This window comes from Bombina bombina, chromosome 10 (genome assembly GCF_027579735.1).
Source record: "Bombina bombina isolate aBomBom1 chromosome 10, aBomBom1.pri, whole genome shotgun sequence".
Classification (NCBI taxonomy): domain Eukaryota; kingdom Metazoa; phylum Chordata; class Amphibia; order Anura; family Bombinatoridae; genus Bombina; species Bombina bombina.
In genome coordinates, this window is record NC_069508.1 from 86,052,529 (window position 1) to 86,078,042 (window position 25,514).

Below are 25,514 nucleotides of genomic sequence, written 5' to 3' on the forward strand. Positions count from 1 at the left end.
AGTTAGTTTATAAAGGCATTTCTTCAGGAGTATTTTTAAATTTGTGATATAAAATAGTGATGAGCTCCAGTGTGCGCTAGGTCATTGCTACAAACTGCAGACTTTTTCATCTCCAGAGAGGATAATCAGCTAAGTTTTGATATATTCATTAACAACAACAGCAATGCATGTCTGCTTCTAAGATGCCTTACATAGGGGGGAAATAAATTGTGTTTGAGTTATCATATGCCGAACATTATCTTTCCCTTGTTATATACATTGGCACCCTAAATCAACATTGCATAAACAAAAATGGTTATACAGTATATTTTTGCATAGGTTTTAACCATACAATAATCCTAAAATCCCATTTCTAAATAGTTCTTCTTTGAACCAATACCCCTCTTGTGTATTTGTTTAACATAACCAGGTAACCTACATCCTCCATATCTTGTACACTTATCATGATTACTCAACAAGTTCCCTAGCAAGATTCAATTTACACTGAGAGCTTTTGATCTCACTAAGCAATGTCTAAACATTTTTTTAATGTAAAGGAGAGACTAATGAAAGTGAATTAAAGAGTTGCAGGAAAACATAATTTATGTAAGAACTTACCTGATAAATTAATTTCTTTTATATTGGCAAGAGTCCATGAGCTAGTGACGTATGGGATATACATTCCTACCAGGAGGGGCAAAGTTTCCCAAACCTCAAAATGCCTATAAATACACCCCTCACCACACCCACAATTCAGTTTAACGAATAGCCAAGAAGTGGGGTGATAAGAAAGGAGCGAAAGCATCAAACAAGGAATTGGAATAATTGTGCTTTATACAAAAAAATCATAACCACCACAAAAAGGGTGGGCCTCATGGACTCTTGCCAATATGAAAGAAATGAATTTATCAGGTAAGTTCTTACATAAATTATGTTTTCTTTCATGTAATTGGCAAGAGTCCATGAGCTAGTAACGTATGGGATAGCAGATACCCAAGATGTGGAACTTCCACGCAAGAGTAACTAGAGAGGGAGGGATTAAATAAAGACAGCCAATTCCGCTGAAAAAATAATCCATAACCCAAATCAAAAAGTTTTAATCTTAAAATGAAAAAAACTGAAATTATAAGCAGAAGAATCAAACTGAAACAGCTGCCTGAAGTACTTTTCTACCAAAAACTGCTTCAGAAGAAGAAAAAACATCAAAATGGTAGAATTGAGTAAAAGTATGCAAAGAAGACCAAGTTGCTGCTTTGCAAATCTGATCAACAGAAGCTTCATTCTTAAAAGCCCAGGAAGTAGAAACTGACCTAGTAGAATGAGCCGTAATCCTTTGAGGCGGGGATTTACCCGACTCCACATAACCATGATGAATCAAAGACTTTAACCAAGATGCCAAAGAAATGGCAGAAGCCTTCTGACTTTTCCTAGAACCAGAAAAGACAACAAATAGACTAGAAGTCTTCCTGAAATCTTTAGTAGCTTCAACATAATATTTCAAAGCTCTAACTACATCCAAAGAATGTAAAGATTTCTCCAGAGAATTCTTAGGATTAGGACACAAAGAAGGGACAACAATTTAATATCCAGAGAATTCATAGGTTCAAATGGAGGAGCCTGTAAAGCCCTCAGAACCAAATTAAGACTCCAAGGAGGAGAAATTGACTTAATGACAGGCTTAATATGAACCAAAGCCTGTAAAAAACAATGAATATCAGGATGATTAGCAATCTTTCTGTGAAAAAGTACAGAAAGAGCAGAGATTTGTCCTTTCAAGGAACTTGCAGACAAACCTTTTTCCAAACCATCCTGGAGAAACTGTAAAATTCTAGGAATTCTAAAAGAATGCCAAGAGAATTTATGTGAAGAACACCAAGAAATGTAAGTCTTCAAAACTCGGTAATAGATCTTTCTAGACACAGATTTACGAGCCTGTAACATAGTATTAAACACTGAATCAGAGAAACCTCTATGACTAAGTATTAAGCGTTCAATCTCCATACCTTCAAATTTAATGATTTGAGATCCTGATGGAAAAATGGGCCTTGAGATAGAAGGTCTGGCCTTAACGGAAGTGTCCAAGGTTGGCAACTGGCCATCCGAACGAGATCCGCATACCAAAATCTGTGTGGCCATGCTGGAGCCACCAGCAGTACAAACAAACGCTCCATTAGGATTTTGGAAATCACTTTTGGAAGAAGAACTAGAGGCGGAAAGATATAAGCAGGTTGATAATTCCAAGGAAGTGACAACGCGTCCACCGCTTCCGCCTGAGGATCCCTGGATCTGGACAGATACCTGGGAAGTTTCTTGTTTAGATGAGAGGCTATCAGATCTATTTCTGGAAGTCCCCAGATTTGAACAATCTGAAGAAATACCTCTGGGTGAAGAGACCATTCGCCCGGATGTAACGTCTGGCGACTGAGATAATCCGCTTCCCAATTGTCTATACCTGGGATGTGAACCGCAGAAATTAGACAGGAGCTGGATTCCGCCCATATAAGTATCCGAGATACTTCTTTCATAGCCTGAGGACTGTGAGTCCCCCCTTGATGATTGACATATGCCACGGTTGTGACATTGTCTGTCTGAAAACAAATAAATGATTCTCTCTTCAGAAGAGGCCAGAACTGAAGAGCTCTGAAAATCGCACGGAGTTCCAAAATGTTGATTGGTAATCTCGCCTCCTGAGATTCCCAAACCCCCTGCGCTGTCAGAGATCCCCATACAGCTCCCCAACCTGAAAGACTCGCATCTGTTGAGATCACAGTCCAGGTTGGACGAACAAAAGAGGCCCCTTGAATTAAACGATGGTGATCCAACCACCAAGTCAGAGAAGATCGAACATTGGGATTTAAGGATATTAATTGTGATATCTTTGTATAATCCCTGCACCATTGGTTCAGCATACAAAGCTGGAGAGGTCTCATGTGAAAACGAGCAAAAGGGATTGCGTCCGATGCAGCAGTCATGAGACCTAGAATTTCCATGCACAAAGCTACCGAAGGGAATGATTGAGACTGAAGGTTTCGACAAGCTGAAACTAATTTCAGATGTCTCTTTTCTGTTAGAGACAAAGTCATGGACACTGAATCTATTTGGAAACCCAAAAAGGTTACCCTTGTCTGAGGAATCAAGGAACTCTTTGGTAAATTGATCCTCCAACCATGTCTTTGAAGAAACAACACAAGTTGATTTGTATGAGATTCTGCAGAATGTAAAGACTGAGCAAGTACCAAGATATCGTCCAAATTAGGAAATACTGCAATACCCTGTTCTCTGATTACAGAGAGAAGGGCACCGAGAACCTTTGAAAAGATCCTTGGAGCTGTTGCTAGGCCAAACGGAAGAGCAACAAACTGGTAATGCTTGTCTAAAAAAGAGAATCTCAGAAACTGATAGTGATCTGGATGGATAGGAATATGAAGATATGCATCCTGTAAGTCTATTGTAGACATATAATGCCCTTGCTGAACAAAAGGCAGAATAGTCCTTATAGTCACCATTTTGAATGTTGGTATCCTTACCCCAGCCGATTATAGGTCTGAAACACATTTCAGAAATGCCTGAGCCTTTAATGAGTTCACTGGAATGCGTGAGAGAAAAAATCTTCTCACAGGCGGTCTTACCTTGAAACCTATTCTGTACCCTTGTGAAACAATGTTCTGAATCCAATTGATCCAAACATCTTTGAAAAATCATAACCTGCCCCCTACCAGCTGTGCTGGAATGAAGGTCGCACCTTCATGCGGATTTGGGAGCTGGTTTTGACTTTCTAAAAGGCTTGGATTTATTCCAGACTGGAGAAGGTTTCCAAACGGAAACAGTTCCTTTAGGGGAAGGGTCAGGCTTTTGTTACTTATTCTGACGAAAGGAACGAAAACGATTAGCAGCCCTATATTTACCTTTAGATTTTTTGTCCTGAGGCAAAAAGGCTCCCTTCCCCCAGTAACAGTTGAAATTATTGAATCTAACTGAGAACCAAATAATTTATTACCTTGGAAAGAAAGAGAAAGCAACGTTGACTTAGAAGTCATATCTGCATTCCAAGACTTAAGCCATAAAGCTCTTCTAGCTAAAATAGCTAAAGACATATACCTGACATCAATTCTAATGATATCGAAAATGGCATCACAAATGAAATTATTAGCATGTTGAAGAAGTTTAACAATGCTATAAGCATTATGGTCTGACACTTGTTGCACTAAAGCCTCCAACCAGAAGATGGAAGCTGCAGCAACATCAGCCAAAGAAATAGCAGGTCTAAGAAGACTACCTGAACATAAATAAGCCTTCCTTAGAAAGGATTCAAGCTTCCTATCTAAAGGATCCTTAAAAGAAGTACTATCTGCCGTAGGAATAGTAGTACGTTTAGCAAGAGTAGAAATAGCCCCATCAACTTTGGGGATTTTTTCCCAAAACTCTAATCTATCAGATGGCAAAGGGTACAATTTCTTAAACCTTGGAGAAGGAGTAAAAGTACCACCCAGACTATTCCATTCCCTAGAAATTACTTCTGAAATAGCATCAGGAACTGGAAAAACTTCTTGAATAACTACATGAGGTTTAAAAACTGAATTTAAACGCTTATTAGTTTTAATATCAAGAGGACTAGACTCCTCCATATCTAATGCAATCAACACTTCTTTAAGTAATGAACGAATAAACTCCATCTTAAACAAATATGAAGATTTATCAGTGTCATTATCTGAGGAAGAATCTTCTGAACCAGATAGATCCTCATCAGAAATAGATAAGTCAGAATGATGGCGGTCATTTAAAAATTCATCTGAAATATGAGAAGTTTTAAAAGACCTCTTACATTTACTAGAAGGAGGAATAACAGACAGAGCCTTCCGAATAGAATTAGAAACAAATTCTTTTACATTAACAGGAACATCCTGAACATTAGATGTTGAAGGAACAACAACAGGTAATGGATTAATACTAATGGAAATATTATCTGCGTTTAATAGTTTATCATGACAACTAACACAAACTACAGACGGAGGAACAGTTACCAAAAGTTTACAACAAATGCACTTAGCTTTGGTAGAACCGACATCAGGCAGCGTCTTTCCAGAAGTAGATTCTGATCCAGGGTCAGGTAGTGACATCTTGCAATATGTAATAGAAAAAACATAATTTATGTAAGAACTTACCTGATAAATTCATTTCTTTCATATTAGCAAGAGTCCATGAGCTAGTGACGTATGGGATATACATTCCTACCAGGAGGGGCAAAGTTTCCCAAACCTCAAAATGCCTATAAATACACCCCTCACCACACCCACAAATCAGTTTAACGAATAGCCAAGAAGTGGGGTGATAAGAAAAAAGTGTGAAAGCATAAAAAATAAGGAATTGGAATAATTGTGCTTTATACAAAAAAATCATAACCACCACAAAAAGGGCGGGCCTCATGGACTCTTGCTAATATGAAAGAAATGAATTTATCAGGTAAGTTCTTACATAAATTATGTTTTCTTTCATGTAATTAGCAAGAGTCCATGAGCTAGTGACGTATGGGATAATGAATACCCAAGATGTGGATCTTCCACGCAAGAGTCACTAGAGAGGGAGGGATAAAATAAAGACAGCCAATTCCGCTGAAAAATAATCCACACCCAAAACAAAGTTTAAATCTTATAATGAAAAAAACTGAAATTATAAGCAGAAGAATCAAACTGAAACAGCTGCCTGAAGTACTTCTCTACCAAAAACTGCTTCAGAAGAAGAAAACACATCAAAATGGTAGAATTTAGTAAAAGTATGCAAAGAAGACCAAGTTGCTGCTTTGCAAATCTGATCAACCGAAGCTTCATTCTTAAATGCCCAGGAAGTAGAGACTGACCAAGTCGAATGAGCTGTAATCCTTTGAGGCGGAGTTCTATCCGACTCAACATAAGCATGATGAATCAAAGACTTTAACCAAGACGCCAAAGAAATGGCAGAGGCCTTCTGACCTTTCCTAGAACCAGAAAAGATAACAAATAGACTAGAAGTCTTTCGGAAATCTTTAGTAGCTTCAACATAATATTTCAAAGCTCTAACTACATCCAAAGAATGCAACGATCTTTCCTTAGAGTTCTTAGGATTAGGAGACAATGAAGGAACCACAATTTCTCTACTAATGTTGTTAGAATTCACAACCTTAGGTAAAAATTTAAATGAAGTTCGCAACACCGCCTTATCCTGATAAAAAATCAGAAAAGGAGACTCACAAGAAAGAGCAGATAATTCAGAAACTCTTCTAGCAGAAGAGATGGCCAAAAGAAACAAAACTTTCCAAGAAAGTAATTTAATATCCAGCGAATGCATAGGTTAAACGGAGGAGCTTGAAGAGCCCCCAGAACCAAATTCAAACTCCAAGGAGGAGAAATTGACTTAATAACAGGTTTTATACGAACCAAAGCCTGTACAAAACAATGAATATCAGGAAGACTAGCAATCTTTCTGTGAAAAAGAACAGAAAGAGCAGAGATTTGTCCTTTCAAGGAACTTGCAGACAAACCTTTATCCAAACCATCCTGAAGAAACTGTAAAATTCTAGGAATTCTAAAAGAATGCCAAGAAAAATGATGAGAAGAACACCAAGAAATGTAAGTCTTCCAGACTCGATAATATATCTTCCTAGATACAGATTTACGAGCCTGTAACATAGTATTAATTACGGAGTCAGAGAAACCAAGCGTTCAATCTCCATACCTTCAAATTTAAGGATTTGAGATCCTGATGGAAAAAGGGACCTTGCGATAGAAGGTCTGGTCTTAACAGAAGAGTCCACGGTTGGCAAGTAGCCATCCGGACAAGATCCGCATACCAAAACCTGTGAGGCCATGCTGGAGCCACCAGCAGAACAAACGAACGCACCTTTAGAATCTTGGAAATCACTCTTGGAAGAAGAACTAGAGGCGGAAAGATATAAGCAGGATGATACTTCCAAGGAAGTGACAATGCATCCACTGCTTCCGCCTGAGGATCCCTGGATCTGGACAGATGCCTGGGAAGCTTCTTGTTTAGATGAGAAGCCATCAGATCTATTTCTGGAAGTCCCCACATTTGAACAATCTGAAGAAATACCTCTGGGTGAAGAGACCATTCGCCCGGATGTAACGTTTGATGACTGAGATAATCCGCTTCCCAATTGTCTATACCTGGGATATGAACCGCAGAAATTAGACAGGAGCTGGATTCCGCCCATACAAGTATTCGAGATACTTCTTTCATAGCCAGAGGACTGTGAGTCCCTCCTTGATGATTGACATATGCCACGGTTGTAACATTGTCCGTCTGGAAACAAATGAACGACTCTCTCTTTAGAAGAGGCCACGACTGAAGAGCTCTGAAAATTGCACGGAGTTCCAAAATGTTGATTGGTAATCTCGCCTCCTGAGATTCCCAAACCCCTTGTGCTGTCAGAGACCCCCATACAGCTCCCCAACCTGTCAGACTTGCATCTGTTGAGATCACAGTCCAGGTCGGAAGAACAAAAGAAGCCCCCTGAACTAAACGATGGTGGTCTGTCCACCACGTCAGAGAGTGTCGTACAATCAGTTTTAAAGATATTAATTGAGATATCTTTGTATAATCCCTGCACCACTGGTTCAGCATACAGAGCTGAAGAGGTCGCATGTGAAAACGAGCAAAGGGGATCGCGTCCGATGCAGCAGTCATAAGACCTAGAATTTCCATGCATAAGGCTACCGAAGGGAATGATTGAGACTGAAGGCTTCGACAAGCTGAAACCAATTTCAGACGTCTCTTGTCCGTCAGAGACAGAGTCATGGACACTGAATCTATCTGGAAACCTAAAAAGGTTACCCTTGTCTGAGGAATCAACGAACTCTTAGGTAAATTGATCCTCCAACCATGATCTCGAAGAAACGATACAAGTCGATTCGTATGAGATTCTGCTAAATGTGAAGACTGAGCAAGTACCAAGATATCGTCCAAATAAGGAAATACCACAATACCCTGTTCTCTGATTACAGATAGAAGGGCACCGAGAACCTTTGTAAAAATCCTTGGAGCTGTTGCTAGGCCAAACGGCAGAGCCACAAACTGGTAATGCTTGTCTAGGAAAGAGAATCTCAGAAACTGATAGTGATCTGGATGAATCGGAATATGCAGATATGCATCTTGTAAATCTATTGTGGACATATAATGCCCTTGCTGAACAAAAGGCAGAATAGTCCTTATAGTTACCATTTTGAATGTTGGTATCCTTACATAACGATTCAATATTTTTAAATCCAGAACTGGTCTGAAGGAATTCTCCTTCTTTGGTACAATGAAGAGATTTGAGTAAAACCCCAGCCCCTGTTCCAGAACTGGAACTGGCATAGTTACTCCAGCCAACTCTAGATCTGAAACACATTTCAGAAATGCTTGAGCCTTCACTGGATTTATTGGGACATGGGAAAGAAAATATCTTCTTGCAGGAGGCCTTATCTTGAAGCCTATTCTGTACCCTTGTGAAACAATGTTCTGAATCCAAAGATTGTGAATCGAATTGATCCAAATTTCTTTGAAAAATCGTAATCTGCCCCCTACCAGCTGGGCTGGAATGAGGGCCGCACCTTCATGTGGACTTGGGAGCTGGCTTTGGCTTTCTAAAAGGCTTGGATTTATTCCAGACTGGAGATGGTTTCCAAACTGATACCGCTCCTGTAGGGGAAGGATCAGGCTTTTGTTCCTTATTGTGATGAAAGGAACGAAAACGATTAGCAGACCTAAATTTACCTTTAGATTTTTTATCCTGTGGTAAAAAAGTTCCTTTCCCCCCAGTAACAGTTGAAATAATAGAATCCAACTGTGAACCAAACAATGTATTACCCTGGAAAGAAAGGGAAAGTAAAGTTAACTTAGAAGACATATCAGCATTCCAAGTTTTAAGCCATAAAGCTCTTCTAGCTAAAATAGCTAAAGACATATACCTGACATCAACCCTAATGATATCAAAGATGGCATCACAAATAAAATTATTAGCATGTTGAAGAAGATTAACAATGCTATGAGTATTATGATCTGTTACTTGTTGTGCTAAAGCTTCCAACCAGAAAGTTGAAGCTGCAGCAACATCCGCCAAAGATATAGCAGGTCTAAGAAGATTACCTGAACATAAGTAAGCTTTTCTTAGAAAGGATTCAATTTTCCTATCTAAAGGATCCTTAAAGGAAGTACTATCTGCCGTAGGAATAGTAGTACGTTTAGCAAGAGTAGAGATAGCCCCATCAACCTTAGGGATTTTGTCCCAAAACTCTAATCTGTCAGATGGCACAGGATATAATTGCTTAAACCGTTTAGAAGGAGTAAATGAATTACCCAAATTATTCCATTCCCTGGAAATTACTTCAGAAATAGCATCAGGGACGGGAAAAACCTCTGGAATAACTACAAAACCATATTCAAACGTTTAGATTTAGTATCAAGAGGACCAGATTCCTCTATTTCTAATGCAATTAAGACTTCTTTAAGCAAAGAACGAATAAAATCCATTTTAAATAAATATGAAGATTTATCAGTATCAACCTCTGAAACAGAATCCTCTGAACCAGAAGAATCATTATCAGAATCAGAATGATGATGTTCATTTAAAAATTCATCTGAAAAATGAGAAGTTTTAAAAGACCTTTTACGTTTACTAGAAGGAGGAATAACAGACATAGCCTTCTTAATAGATTTAGAAACAAAATCTCTTATGTTAACAGGAACACCCTGGATATTAGATGTTGATGGAACAGCAACAGGTAATGGAACATTACTAAAGGAAATATTATCTGCATTAATAAGTTTGTCATGACATTCATTACAAACAACAGCCGGAGGAACAGTTACCACAAGTTTACAACAGATACACTTAACTTTGGTAGATCCAGCATCAGGCAGCAATTTTCCAGAAGTATCTTCTGATTCAGGGTCAATCTGAGACATCTTGCAATATGTAATAGAAAAAACAACATATAAAGCAAAATTGATCAAATTCCTTAAAAGACAGTTTCAGGAATGGGAAAAAATGCCAATGAACAAGCTTCTAGCAACCAGAAGCAAATAAACAATGAGACTTAAATAATGTGGAGACAATAATGACGCCCATATTTTTTTAGCGCCAAAAAAGACGCCCACATTATTTGGCGCCTAAATGCTTTAAGCGCCAAAAATGACGCCACATCCGGTGACGCCGACATTTTTGGCGCAAAAACGTCAAAAAAATGACGCAACTTCCGGCGACAAGTATGACGCCGGAAATGACAAAGAAAATTTTTGAGCCAAAAAAGTCCGCGCCAAGAATGACGCAATAAAATGAAGCATTTTCAGCCCCCGCGAGCCTAACAGCCCACAGGAAAAAAAAGTCAATTTTTAAGGTAAGAAAAATTGATTATTCAAATGCATTATCCCAAATAATGAAACTGACTGTCTGAAATAAGGAATGTTGAACATCCTGAATCAAGGCAAATAAATGTTTAAACACAAATATTTAGAACTTTATATAAAAGTGCCCAACCATAGCTTAGAGTGTCACAAAAATAAGACTTACTTACCCCAGGACACTCATCTACATGTAGTAGAAAGCCAAACCAGTACTGAAACGAGAATCAGTAGAGGTAATGGTATATATCGTCGATCTGAAAAGGGAGGTAAGAGATGAATCTCTACGACCGATAACAGAGAACCTATGAAATAGACCCCGTAGAAGGAGATCATTGAATTCAAATAGGCAATACTCTCTTCACATCCCTCTGACATTCACTGCACACTGAGAGGAAAACCGGGCTCCAGCCTGCTGCGAAGCGCATATCAACGAAGAATCTAGCACAAACTTACTTCACCACCTCCATGGGAGGCAAAGTTTGTAAAACTGATTTGTGGGTGTGGTGAGGGGTGTATTTATAGGCATTTTGAGGTTTGGGAAACTTTGCCCCTCCTGGTAGGAATGTATATCCCATACGTCACTAGCTCATGGACTCTTGCTAATTACATGAAAGAAAACAACATTATCAAATTCCCTAAATGGCAGTTTCAGGAATGGGAAAGAATGCAAAACAAAACAAGCCTCTAGAAACCGGAAGCAACTAAAAAGTGAGACTGAAATAATGTGAAAAAAACTGGCGCCAAGTATGACGCCCACATTTTTGGCGCCAAGTTTAACGCCCACATTTTTTGGCTCCAAGAATGACGCAATAAATTGAAGCATTTTCTGCACCCGCAAGCCTAACAGCCCGCAATTTAGAAAAAAAGTCAATTGAAAATTGAAAATTTTAAGGTAAGAAAAAATATTATTCATATGCATTTTCCCAAAAAAATGAAACTGACAGTCTGAAAGAAGGAATACTGATTATCCTGAATCATGGCAAATAAAAGTTTAACACATATATTTAGAACTTTACATATAAAGTGCCCAACCATAGCTTAGAGTGTCATAAATAGAAATAAGACTTACTTACCCTAAGACACTCATCTACATATAGTAGATAGCCAAACCAGTACTGAAACGAGAATCAGTAGAGGTAATGGTATATAAGAGTATATCGTCGATCTGAAAAGGGAGGTAGGAGAAGAAATCTCTACGACCGATAACAGAGAACCTATGAAATAGATCCCCTAGAGGAAGACCATGGTATTCAAATAGGCAATACTCTCTTCACATCCCTCTGACATTCACTGCACTCTGAGAGGAAAACCGGGCTTCAGCCTGCTGCGAAGCGCATATCAACGTAGAAATCTAGCACAAACTTACTTCACCACCTCCATGGGAGGCAAAGTTTGTAAAACTGAATTGTGGGTGTGGTGAGGGGTGTATTTATAGGAATTTTGAGGTTTGGGAAACTTTGCCCCTCCTGGTAGGAATGTATATCCCATACATCACTAGCTCATGGACTCTTGCCAATTACATGAAAGAAATACAACCTTTCTTTTTTTTTTTTTTTCCTTAAAGGAACATTAAAAACTTTGAGATGTTAATATAAAATGATAAATCATATAAATAAAAAAAACCTCTGCAATATACTTTCATTATTTTGTTTCTTTTAGTTCCATTCTGAAATTGTGATCTTTTCAGTTTTTGTTAGAAATGGAAGTGCAGAACATGGTTATATTTCACACAGTCATTGGCTGCACACTCTAGTGACCTATTTATAACTGTCCCTAATTGGCCACAGCAGAGAAGGTAACCTAAGTTACAACATGGCAGCTCTCATTGTTTTATAGACACTAAGGCCTAGATTTAGAGTTTGGCGTTAGCCGTCAAAAGCAGCGTTAAGGGGTCCTAACGCTGCTTTTTACCGCCCGCTGGTATTTAGAGTCAGGCAAGAAAGGGTCTACCGCACACTTTCTTTCCGCGACTCCAGGCTACCGCAGATCCCCTTACGTCAATTGCATATCCTATCTTTTCAATGGGATTTGCCTAACGCTGGTATTTGGAGTCTTGGAACAAGTGAGCGGTAGAGCCTCTACCGACAAGACTCCTACCGCCAAAAAAAGTCAGTAGTTAAGAGCTTTATGGGCTAACGCCGGAACATAAAGCTCTTAACTACTGTGCTACAAAGTACACTAACACCCATAAACTACCTATGTACCCCTAAACCGAGGCCCCCCCCCCCACATCGCAAACCCTCTAATAAAATTTTTTAACCCCTAATCTGCCGACCGGACACCGCCGCCACCTACATTATAGCTATGAACCCCTAATCTGCTGCCCCTAACATCGCCGACACCTACATTATATTTATTAACCCCTAATCTGACCCCCCCAACGTCGCCGCTACCTAACTACAATTATTAACCCCTAATCTGCTGACCGGACCTCGCCGCCACTATAATAAATGTATTAACCCCTAAACCGCCACACTCCCGCCTCGCAAACACTAAAATAAATTGTATTAACCCCTAATCTGCCCTTCCTAACATCACCGCCACCTACCTACAATTATTAACCCCTAATCTCCCGCCCGCAACGTTGCCGCTACTATAATAAATGTATTAACCCCTAAACCTAAGTCTAACCCTAAACCTAACACCCCCCTAACATAAATATAATTTAAATAAAACAAAATAATATTCCTATAATTAAATAAATTAATCCTATTTAAAACTAAATACTTACCTATAAAATAAACCCTAATATAACTAAAATATAACTAATAATTACATTGTATCTATTTTAGTATTTATATTTATTTTACAGGCAACTTTGCATTTATTTTAACTAGGTACAATAGCTATTAAATAGTTAATAACTATTTAATAGCTACCTAGTTAAAATAATTACAACATTACCTGTAAAATAAATCCTAACCTAAGTTACAATTAAACCTAACACTACACTATCATTAAATAAATTAACTACAATTAAATTTAATTAAATAAACTAATCTATAATACAAAAATAAACAAACACTAAATTACAGAAAATAAAAAAATATTACAATAAGTTTAAACTAATTACACCTAATCTAAGCCCCCTAATAAAATAATAAAGCCCCCCAAAATAAAAAAATATCCCTACCCTATTCTAAATTACAAAGTAATCAGCTCTTTTACCAGCCCTTAAAAGGGCTTTTTGCGGGGCATTGCCCCAAAGTAATCAGCTCTTTTACCTGTAAAAAAAAATACAACCCCCCCCAACATTAAAACCCACCACCCACATACCCCTACTCTAACCCACCCATTCCCCCTTAAAAAAACCTAACACTAACCCCCTGAAGATCTCCCTACCTTGAGCCGTCTTCACCCAGCCGAGCCGAATTCTTCATCCGATCCGGGCGATGTGGTCCTCCATCCGGGCGAAGTCTTTATCCAAGCAGCAAAGAAGAGGTCCTCCATCCGGGCGATGTCTTCCTCCAAGCGGCATCTTCTATCTTCTTTCTTCCGGCTCCATCTTCAGACCGCCGACGCGGAACATCCAACTTTCCCGACGGACTAACGACGAATGACGGTTCCTTTAAGGGACGTCATCCAAGATGGCGTCATTACAATTCCGATTGGCTGATAGGATTCTATCAGCCAATCGGAATTAAGGTAGGAAAAATCTGATTGGCTGATTCAATCAGCCAATCAGATTGAAGTTCAATCCGATTGGCTGATCCAATCAGCCAATCGGATTGAGCTCGCATTCTATTGGCTGTTCCAATCAGCCAATAGAATGCAAGCTGAATCTGATTGGCTAATTGGATCAGCCAATCAGATTGAACTTCAATCTGATTGGCTGATTGAATCAGCCAATCAGAATTTTCATACCTTAATTCCGATTAGCTGATAGAATCCTATCAGCCAATCGGAATTCGAGGGACGCCATCTTGGATGACGTCCCTTAAAGGAACCGTCATTCGTCGTTAGTCCGTCGGGGAAGGTGGATGTTCCGCGTCGGCGGTCTGAAGATGGAGCCGGAAGAAAGAAGATGCCGCTTGGAGGAAGACTTCGCTCGGATGGAGGACCTCTTCTTTGCTGCTTGGATCAAGACTTCGCCCGGATGGAGGACCACATCGCCCGGATTGGATGAAGAATTCGGCTCGGCTGGGTGAAGACGGCTCAAGGTAGGGAGATCTTCAGGGGGTTAGTGTTAGGTTTTTTTAAGGGGGGATTGGGTGGGTTAGAGTAGGGGTATGTGGGTGGTGGCTTTTAATGTTGGGGGGGGTTGTATTTTTTTTTTACAGGTAAAAGAGCTGATTACTTTGGGGCAATGCCACGCAAAAAGCCCTTTTAAGGGCTGGTAAAAGAGCTGATTACTTTGTAATTTAGAATAGGGTAGGGCATTTTTTTATTTTGGGGGGCTAAAGCCAACTTTGTATTTATTTTTTTATTTTGGGGGGCTAAAGGCAACTTTGTATTTATTTTAACTAGGTACAATAGCTATTAAATAGTTATTAACTATTTAATAGCTACCTAGTTAGAATAATTACAAAATTACCTGTAAAATAAATCCTAACCTAAGTTAAAATTAAACCTAACACTACACTATCATAAAATTTATTAAATAAATTAACTACAATTACCTTCAATTACATTTAATTAAATAAACTAAACTATAGTACAAAAAAAACAAACACTAAATTACAGAAAATAAAAAAAGAATTACAAGAGAAGTTTAATCTAATTACACCTAATCTAAGCCCCCTAATAAAATAATAAATTATTTTATTAGGGGGCTTAGATTAGGTGTAATTAGATTAAACTTCTTGTAATTCTTTTTTTATTTTCTGTGATTTAGTGTTTGTTTTTTTTGTACTATAGTTTAGTTTAGGTAGGTGGCGGCGATGTTAGGGACGACAGATTAGGGGTTAATAATTTTTTTTATAGTGTTTGCGAGGCGGGAGTGAGGCGGTTTAGGGGTTAATACATTTATTATAGTGGCGGCGATGTCCGGTCGGCAGATTAGGGGTTAATAAGTGTATTTAGGTGGCGGCGACATTGGGGGGGCAGATTAGGGGTTAATAAATATAATATAGGTGTCGGCGGTGTTAGGGGCAGCAGATTAGGGGTTCATAGCTATAATGTAGGTTGTGGCGGTGTCCGGAGCGGCAGATTAGGGGTTAATAGTATAATGCAGGTGTCAGCGATAGCGGGGGCGGCAGATTAGGGGTTAATAAGTGTAAGGTTAGGGGTGTTTAGACTCGGGGTTCATGTTAGGGTGTTAGGTGCAGACTTAGAGAGTGTTTCCCCATAGGAAACAATGGGGCTGCGTTAGTAGCTGAACGCTGCTTTTTTGCAGGTGTTAGGTTTTTTTTCAGCCAGCTCAGCTCCATTGTTTCCTATGGGGATATCGTGCGCAAGAACGTTTTTCCATCTTACCGCTACCGTAGGCAACGCTGGTATTAAGGGTTGAAGTGGCGCTAAATTATGCTCAATGCTCCCTTTTCTGAGCCTAACGCAGCCACTCAGACAACTCTAAATACCAGCGTTGTCTTAAGGGTGCGCTGAAAAAAAAAAGCACCGTTAGCTACGCGGGTCTTTACTGACAAAACTCTAAATCTAGGCGTAAAGCTTTTAACTTATTTTGTCAATATTTAAACAGTTAATGAAACTTAAAAATACATCTACATGTTATTCTCAGACTAATCTTTTCTTTGAATGCATCATTCTACCTAGCATTTATTTAGTGTTTTCAATCTCCCTTTAAGATTCTGCACACTTTATATATTTAAATTACAATCAGTATTTTGTGCAGTATTGTATGCAAAAATTGATCTTTCAATGTCCGTTAGTATGGCTGGTTGGGAAGACAGGGGTGGGTCTCATACTATGTAGCGCGACTGATTAGGTCACTTATCACAGTTTCTAGCTATTAAAGGTGCAGTGAGACAAAACTCTAATTTGGGACACTCTTGCAAATTTATTTCAAACGTATTATCATAATGATCTGTGTGACTAAAAATGTAAAAAAATGTGCAAAAAAATAAAAACACAAGTAAATATAATATATATGAATATAAATGTGTTAATACCAAACCAATAATATTGTTTATACCAAACCAATAATGTATTATACAGACCAAGGATTTGAAACAAAAAATGTTAAAAAGTCCTTAATGAGGAGTCCAATTCAATCTTTATTGGGAATTCCAATCAGGATCAGTCTCAAAGACAACAAGAAACAGATATATCCATAGCATTATTCTGCTTCCAATAAAATTCAGCAGACTTTTATCTTGCAGAGTTTCTACACAAGTGGTGCAGAGCTCTCATCAGCTCTGGTTATAGCGCTCTATTTAAATAACCTCCGGCAAAGCTGGATAACAGGTACCAAATGTATTAAAATATACACATTAAAGCTGGGCGATATGGGGGTGAAGGAATGTGTTTTTTTCAATTTAATCGCAATTTTATTAAAAATTACTATAACACCTTCAAACAGTTTGTGGTTTTGTTTTGTATAATTATAAAACTGTGCTCTGCTGCTTAAAAATTGAAGAAACAGTTGTGTTAATGTAAAGTTTTCGTCTGAAGTTTATATTTGTAACACTCATTATGTGGATTTTATTTAAAACATAGAAAACTATTATTGATTCTCTTTTTATGCCAAGAGCTCTGAAACTCTACGAGCAGAAGAAATAGCAACCAGAAAAAAAACCTTCCAAGATAATAACTTAATATCTAAGGAATGCATGGGCTCAAAAGGAGCCTGTTGAAGAACTTTAAGAACTAGATTAAGACTCCAGGGAGAAATAACCGGCTTAAACACAGGCCTGATTCTGACCAAGGCCTGACAGAATGACTGCACGTCTGGTACATCCGCCAGACGTTTATGTAACAAAATAGACAAGGCAGATATTTGACCCTTTACGGAGCTTGCCGATAAACCCTTCTCCATGGCCTCTTGGAGAAAAGACAACATTCTAGGAATCCGAACTCTACTCCAAGAGTAGCCCTTGGATTCACACCAATGCAGATATTTACGCCATATCTTATGGTAAATATTTCTAGTCACAGGCTTACGTGCCTGAATCATGGTCTCAATGACCGACTCTGAAAATCCACGCTTAGATAAAATTAAGCGTTCAATCTATAAGCAGCCAGCTTCAGAGAAACTAGATTTGGATGAAGGAAGGGCCCCTGAAGTAGAAGGTCCTTTCTCAATGGAAGTCTCCAAGGTGGACGAGATGACATCTCCACCAGGTCTGCATACCAGATCCTGTGAGGCCACGCTGGTGCTATGAGGATCACCTACACCCTCTCCTGTTTGACTCGAGGGAGGAGAGCGAACGGGGGAAATAGGTATGCAAGACTGAAATTCCAAGGTACCGCCAGAGCATTTATCAGTACCGCCTGAGGATCCCTTGAACTCGACCTGTACTTCGGAAGTTTGGCATTCTGCCGAGATGAGATGCCATGAGATCCAACTCCGGCTGTCCCCATTTGAGAATTAAGCTGGAAAACTCTTCCGGATGGAGTTCCCACTCCCCCGGGTGAAAGGTCTGCCTGCTCAGAAAATCCGCCTCCCAGTTGTCCACTCCTGGGATGTGTATCGCTGACAGGCAGCAGTTGTGGGACTCCGCCCACTGAATTATCTTGACTACCTCTGCCATGGCCAAGGAACTCCGAGTTCCCCCTGATGGTTGATGTAAGCCATTGAAGTTATGTTGTAAGACTGGAACCTGATATACCGGGGCAAAGCCAACTGAGGCCAGGCCAGAAGAGCATTGAAGATTGCTCTCAGCTCCAGTTATGGGTAAAACAGACTTGGACCGAGTCCATGTCCCCTGAGCCTTTAGAGAGCCCAAGATTGCTCCCCATCCCAGTAGGCTGGCGTCCGTTGTCACAATCACCCAAGTGAGTCTGTGGAAGCAGGTTCCCTGGGAGAGATGTTCCTGAGACAACCACCAAAGAAGAGAATCCCTTGTCTCCTGCTCCAGATGTACTCGTGGAGACAGATCCGCATAATCTTAGTTCCATTGCCTGAGCATGCACAACTGCAGAGGCATGAGGCGGAAACGGGCAAACGGGATGATTGATGTCAATGGCTGCTATCATCAGACCGATTACCTCCATGCATTGAGCCACTGATGGCCAAGGAGAGGACTGAAGCGCTAGTCAGGAATCAAAAATCTTTGATTTCCTGACTTCTGTCAGAAAATTTTTCATTGATAAGGAACCTATTATGGTTCCCAAGAAAACTACCCTTGTAGTTGGAACTAAGAAACTTTTTTCCAAATTCACCTTTTTTCCGAGAGATGCAGGAAGGATAACAACATTTCCGCGTGGGATCTTGCTTGTTAAAAGGATAGCGCCTGAACCAGAATATCGTCCAGATAAGGCGCCACTGCAATGCCCCGCAAACGGAGCCCTGCCAACAGGGATCCCAGAACCTTTGAGAAAATTCTGGGGAGCTGTGGCAAGGCTGAATGGAAGAGCCACAAACTGGAAGTGTTTGTCTAGAAATGCAAACTTCAGAAACTTGTGATGGTCACTGTGGATGGGAACCTGCAGGTACGCGTCCTTTAAATCTATCGTTGTCATAAATTGACCCTCTTGAACCAAGGGAAGAATGGAACCAATAGTTTCCATCTTGAAGGACGGTACTCTGAGGAATTTGTTTAGACTTTTGAGATCTAAAATTGGTTTAAAGGTTCCCTCTTTTTTGGGAACCATGAACAGATTGAAGTAAAATCCCAGACCCTGATCCTGCATTGGAACAGGAACTATTACTCCCAGGTCGGAAAGATCTTGAACACAGTGTAAGAACGCCTCTCTCTTTATCTGGTCTACAGATAATCTTGAGGGAAGAAACCTGCCCCTGGGAGGAACAGTCTTGAACTCTAGCTTGTATCCCTGGGACACGATGTCCACCGCCCAGGGATCCTGAACATCCTGAACCCAGGCCTGAGCGAAGGATAGTCTGCCCCCCATGAGATCCAGTCCAGGATCGGGGGCAGACCCTTCATGCTGACTTTGAATCGTTGGCGGGCTTCTTAGTTTGCTTTCCCTTGTTCCACAACTGGTTGGACCTCCAGGAAGGCTTGGACTGTTCTTGTTTTGTAGAGGGAGAGGAAGGCTTACCCTTGAAGTTTCGAAAGGAACGAAAATTATTCTGACATCCCTTCTGCTTATTCCTCTTATCCTGAGGGAGGAAATTACCTTTTCCTCCTGTAATGTCAGAAATTATCTCAGCCAGACCCGGCCCAAACAAGGTCTTTCCCTTGTAAGGGATCGCCAAAAGCTTAGACTTAGATGACACATCTGCAGACCAGGATTTCAACCATAAGGCTCTGCGAGCCAATACGGCAAAACCAGAATTTTTGCTCATAGTTTAATAACCTGTAGGGAGGCATCCGTAATAAAAGAATTGGCCAACTTAAGGGCCTTGAACCTATCCTGGATCTCTTCGAGGGGAGTGTCTGTCCGAATAGAATCAGACAACGCATCAAACCAGTATGCTGCCGCACTAGTGACGGTAGCAATACACACCGCAGGTTGCCATTGTAAACCCTGGTGTACATACATTTTCTTGAGTAACCCCTCAAATTTCTTGTCCATAGGATCCTTAAAGGAGCAACTATCTTCTATGGGAATAGTGGTCCTCTTAGCTAGCGTAAAAATTGCCCCATTCCACATTGGGTACCGTCTGCCAAGACTCCTTGATAGAGTCTGCAATAGGAAACATCTTCTTAAAAATAGTGGATGGAGAAAAAGGGATACCCAGTCTCTCCCATTCCCTAGCAATAATCTCTGTAGCACGATCTGGTACAGGAAAAACCACCACCATGGAAGGTATATCAAAATACTTGTTTAGTTTACTAGACTTGTTAGGATTGACTACGACCGTAGTGTCGGAGTCGTCCAGGGTAGCTAAAACTTTCTTGAGTAACAAACGGAGGTGTTTGAGCTTAAACCTGAAAGAAACAACTTCAGTATCAGCCAAAGGAATTACATGGTCTGAGATTTCACCCTCAGATGCTACCGAAATATCTTCCTCCTCAGATTTCTGGGAAGGTACATTCGGAATAGCTACTACTGTGTCAGCAACCTTACTCACTGATTGTTTACATTTCCTCTTGCGCTTTCCCTGCAGCATGGGAAAAGCAGACAACGCATCAGATACCGCTGAGGACATTGGGGAAGCGATATCTTGCAAGGTAACTCCAGGTAGAGAAATAGAGGAAGCGTAGGGCACTGGCTGTATGGACGCTACATTTTAGGACGCTTGAGGAAAAAGCTGCGGCATATCTTGAACATTGTCAGAAGACTCCTCAACAGCATCCGCCTTAGACAATGTTGGCTCATGAAAAAGTCTATCCCTGTAATGTAAAGTTCTCTCAATTACATGAGGAACAGAAAGGGATTGGTGGTTCCACATTAGCATCAAAACATAAAGAACATGTAACATCTTGCAGGGTCTCTTGGTCCATCTTTATTCACCAATAAACAGAATAAAAACATAAACAAACTAATATTTTATTCAGGAAATACCCCCCAAAAAAACGTTACTGCTCCTTTAAAATTTAAAAAGAAACTGCTTTATATTTCTGCTTTAATAAAAACAATAAAGTAGCCACACAAAAAAACACTCCGGACAACCTCTACACCTCAGCTTAGCTTTGCTGAGGTGCTTACCTGCCTGACTGCAAATGGAGTGTACTATTCTGTTAGATTAACCGGACTCAACCTTTTTTTGTTTCAGTAAATTGTGGACCGGTAACCGCAACGTTGCTATATCTGTGATGCAGCTGTTTCCCCTCTCCAAAACACAGGAAGTGTAAGAGGGAAAAAGGGAGAGCAATAGAAACTGCTGCCTTAACTAACTCCGCCCATCGTGGGCGTTACAACATTAACCTCCCGTTCGGCTAAATGTATTTCTACAGCCGTCGGGAGTCAAGTAAAAACAACACCATCCCTACTGAGCCAAGAGTCTCCTCGTCCCCGGTGTCTGCTACTGCTGCCATTAATAAACGATCCCCCTAGCAATAGGCGAATGTGTCATGTCCCACAAATGTATTTTAAAGTGCCATCTTTTTTTATGTCTTTTAATTTATGTAAGAACTTACCTGATAAATTCATTTCTATCATATTAGCAAGAGTCCATGAGCTAGTGACGTATGGGATATACATTCCTACCAGGAGGGGCAAAGTTTCCCAAACCTCAAAATGCCTATAAATACACCCCTCACCACACCCACAATTCAGTTTAACGAATAGCCAAGAAGTGGGGTGATAAGAAAGGAGCGAAAGCATCAAAATAAGGAATTGGAATAATTGTGCTTTATACAAAAAAATCATAACCACCACAAAAAAGGGTGGGCCTCATGGACTCTTGCTAATGTGAAAGAAATGAATTTATCAGGTAAGTTCTTACATAAATTATGTTTTCTTTCATGTAATTAGCAAGAGTCCATGAGCTAGTGACGTATGGGATAATAAATACCCAAGATGTGGAACTTCCACGCAAGAGTCACTAGAGAGGGAGGGATAAAATAAAGACAGCCAATTCCGCTGAAAAAAAATAATAATCCACAACCCAAAACAAAAGTTTTAATCTCAATAATGAAAAAAACTGAAATTATAAGCAGAAGAATCAAACTGAAACAGCTGCCTGAAGTACTTTTCTACCAAAAACTGCTTCAGAAGAAGAAAACACATCAAAATGGTAGAATTTAGTAAAGGTATGCAAAGAAGACCAAGTTGCTGCTTTGCAAATCTGATCAACAGAAGCTTCATTCCTAAACGCCCAGGAAGTAGAAACTGACCTAGTAGAATGAGCCGTAATTTTTTGAGGCGGGGATTTACCCGACTCTACATAAGCCTGATGAATCAAAGAATTTAACCAAGACGCCAAAGAAATGGCGGAGGCCTTCTGACCTTTTCTGGACCCAGAAAATATAACAAATAGACTAGAAGTCTTTCTAAAATCTTTAGTAGCTTCAACATAATATTTCAAAGCTCTTACTACATCCAAAGAATGTAAAGATCTCTCCTTTGAATTCTTAGGATTAGGACACACTGAAGGAACGACAATTTCTCTACTAATGTTGTTAGAATTCACAACCTTAGGTAAAAATGTAAATTAAGTCCGCAACACTGCCTTATCCTGATGAAAAATCAGAAAAGGAGATTCACAAGAAAGAGCAGATAATTCAGAAACTCTTCTAGCAGAAGAGATGGCCAAAAGGAACAGAACTTTCCAAGAAAGTAATTTAATGTCCAAAGAATGCATAGGTTCAAACGGAGGAGCTTGTAAAGCCCTCAGAACCAAATTAAGACTCCAAGGAGGAGAGATTGACTTAATGACAGGTTTGATACGAACCAAAGCCTGTACAAAACAATGAATATCAGGAAGATTAGCAATCTTTCTGTGAAAAAGAACAGAAAGAGCAGAGATTTCTCCTTTCAAAGAACTTGCAGACAAACCTTTATCCAAACCATCATGAAGAAACTGTAAAATTCTAGGAATTCTGAAAGAATGCCAGGAGAATTTATGAGAAGAACACCAAGAAATGTAAGTCTTCCAGACTCGATAATAAATCTTCCTAGACACAGATTTACGAGCCTGTAACATAGTATTAATTACTGAGTCAGAGAAACCTCTATGACTAAGAATCAAGCGTTCAATTTCCATACCTTCAAATTTAATGATCTGAGATCCTGATGGAAAAAAGGGCCTTGAGATAGAAGGTCTGGTCTTAACGGAAGAGTCCAAGGTTGACAACTGGCCATCCGAATGAGATCCGCATACCAAAACCTGTGAGGCCATGCTGGAGCCACCAGCAGCACAAACGAACGTTCCATTAGAATTTTGGAAATCACCTTTGGAAGAAGAACTAGAGGCGGAAAGATATAGGCAGGATAATTCCAAGGAAGCGATAACGCGTCCACTGCCTCCGCCTGAGGGTCCCTGGATCTGGACAGATACCTGGGAAGTTTCTTGTTTAGATGAGAGGCCATCAGATCTATTTCTGGAGGTCCCCAGATTTGAACAATCTGAAGAAATACCTCTGGGTGAAGGGACCATTCGCCCGGATGTAACGTCTGGCGACTGAGATAATCCGCTTCCCAATTGTCTACACCTGGGATGTGAACCGCAGAGATTAGACAGGAGCTGGATTCCGCCCATACAAGTATCCGAGATACTTCCTTCATAGCCTGAGGACTGTGAGTACCACCTTGATGATTGACATATGCCACGGTTGTGACATTGTCTGTCTGAAAACAAATAAACGATTCTCTCTTCAGAAGAGGCCAAAACTGAAGAGCTCTGAAAATCGCACGGAGTTCCAAAATGTTGATTGGTAATCTCGCCTCCTGAGATTCCCAAACCCCCTGCACTGTCAGAGATCCCCATACAGCTCCCCAACCTGACAGACTCGCATCTGTTGAGATCACAGTCCAGGTTGGACGAACAAAAGAAGCCCCTTGGACTAAACGATGGTGATCTATCCACCACGTCAGAGAGTGTCGTACATTGGGATTTAAGGATATTAATTGTGATATCTTTGTATAATCCCTGCACGATTGGTTCAGCATACAAAGCTGAAGAGGTCGCATGTGAAAACGAGTAAAAGGGATCGCGTCCGATGCAGCAGTCATGAGACCTAGAATTTCCATGCACAAAGCTACCGAAGGGAATGATTGAGACTGAAGGTTTCGACAGGCTGAAGCCAATTTCAGACGTCTCTTTTCCGTTAGAGACAAAGTCATGGACACTGAATCTATTTGAAAACCCAAAAAGGTTACCTTTGTCTGAGGAATCAACGAACTTTTTGGTAAATTGATCCTCCAACCATGTCTTTGAAGAAACAACACAAGTTGATTTGTGTGAGATTCTGCAGAATGTAAAAACTGAGCAAGTACCAAGATATCGTCCAAATAAGGAAATACCGCAATACCCTGTTCTCTGATTACAGAGAGAAGGGCACCGAGAACCTTTGAAAAGATCCTTGGAGCTGTTGCTAGGCCAAACGGAAGGGCCACAAACTGGTAATGCTTGTCTAGAAAAGAGAATCTCAGAAACTGAAAGTGATCTGGATGAATCGGAATATGAAGATATGCATCCTGTAAATCTATTGTGGATATATAATGCCCTTGCTGAACAAAAGGCAGAATAGTCCTTATAGTTACCATTTTGAATGTTGGTATTCTTACATAACGATTCAATATCTTTAGATCCAGAACTGGTCTGAAGGAATACTCCTTCTTTGGTACAATGAATAGATTTGAGTAAAACCCCAGACCCTGTTCCAGAACTGGAACTGGCACAATTACTCCAGCCAACTCTAAATCTGAAACACATTTCAGAAATGCCTGAGCCTTCACTGGATTTATTGGGACATGGGAAAGAAAAAATCTTCTTGCAGGAGGCCTTATCTTGAAGCCTATTCTGTACCCTTGTGAAACAATGTTCTGAATCCAAAGATTGTGAATCAAATTGATCCAAATGTCTTTGAAAAATCATAACCTGCCCCCTACCAGCTGTGCTGGAATGAGGGCCGCACCTTCATGTGGACTTGGGAGCTGGTTTTGACTTTCTAAAAGGCTTGGTTTTATTCCAGATTGGAGAAGGTTTCCAGACAGAAACCGTTCCTTTAGAGGAAGGGTCAGGCTTTTGTTCCTTATTCTGACGAAAGGAACGAAAACGATTAGCAGCCCTGTATTTACCTTTAGAATTTTTGTCCTGAGGCAAAAAAGTTCCTTTCCCCCCAGTAACAGTTGAAATAATAGAATCCAACTGGGAACCAAATAGTTTATTACCTTGGAAAGAAAGAGAAAGCAAAGTTGACTTAGAAGACATATCTGCATTCCAAGTTTTAAGTCATAAAGCTCTTCTAGCTAAAATAGCTAAAGACATATACCTGACATCAACTCTAATGATATCAAAGATGGCATCACAAATAAAGTTATTAGCATGTTGAAGGAGTTTAACAATGCTATGAGTATTATGGTCTGATACTTGTTGTGCTAAAGCCTCCAACCAAAAAGTGGAAGCGGCAGCAACATCAGCCAAAGAAATAGCAGGCCTAAGAAGATTACCTGAACATAAATAAGCTTTTCTTAGAAAGGATTCAATCTTCCTATCTAAAGGATCCTTAAAGGAAGTACTATCTGCCGTA

At 40.0% G+C, this 25,514-nt stretch overlaps 1 protein-coding gene across 4 annotated transcripts in view; it reads right to left on the reverse strand.

Annotated features, from left to right (window-relative positions):
* PIGC (phosphatidylinositol glycan anchor biosynthesis class C) overlaps window positions 1–25,514 on the reverse strand; it is a 212,078-nt gene that overhangs the window by 2,446 nt on the left and 184,118 nt on the right. The window lies entirely within an intron of this gene.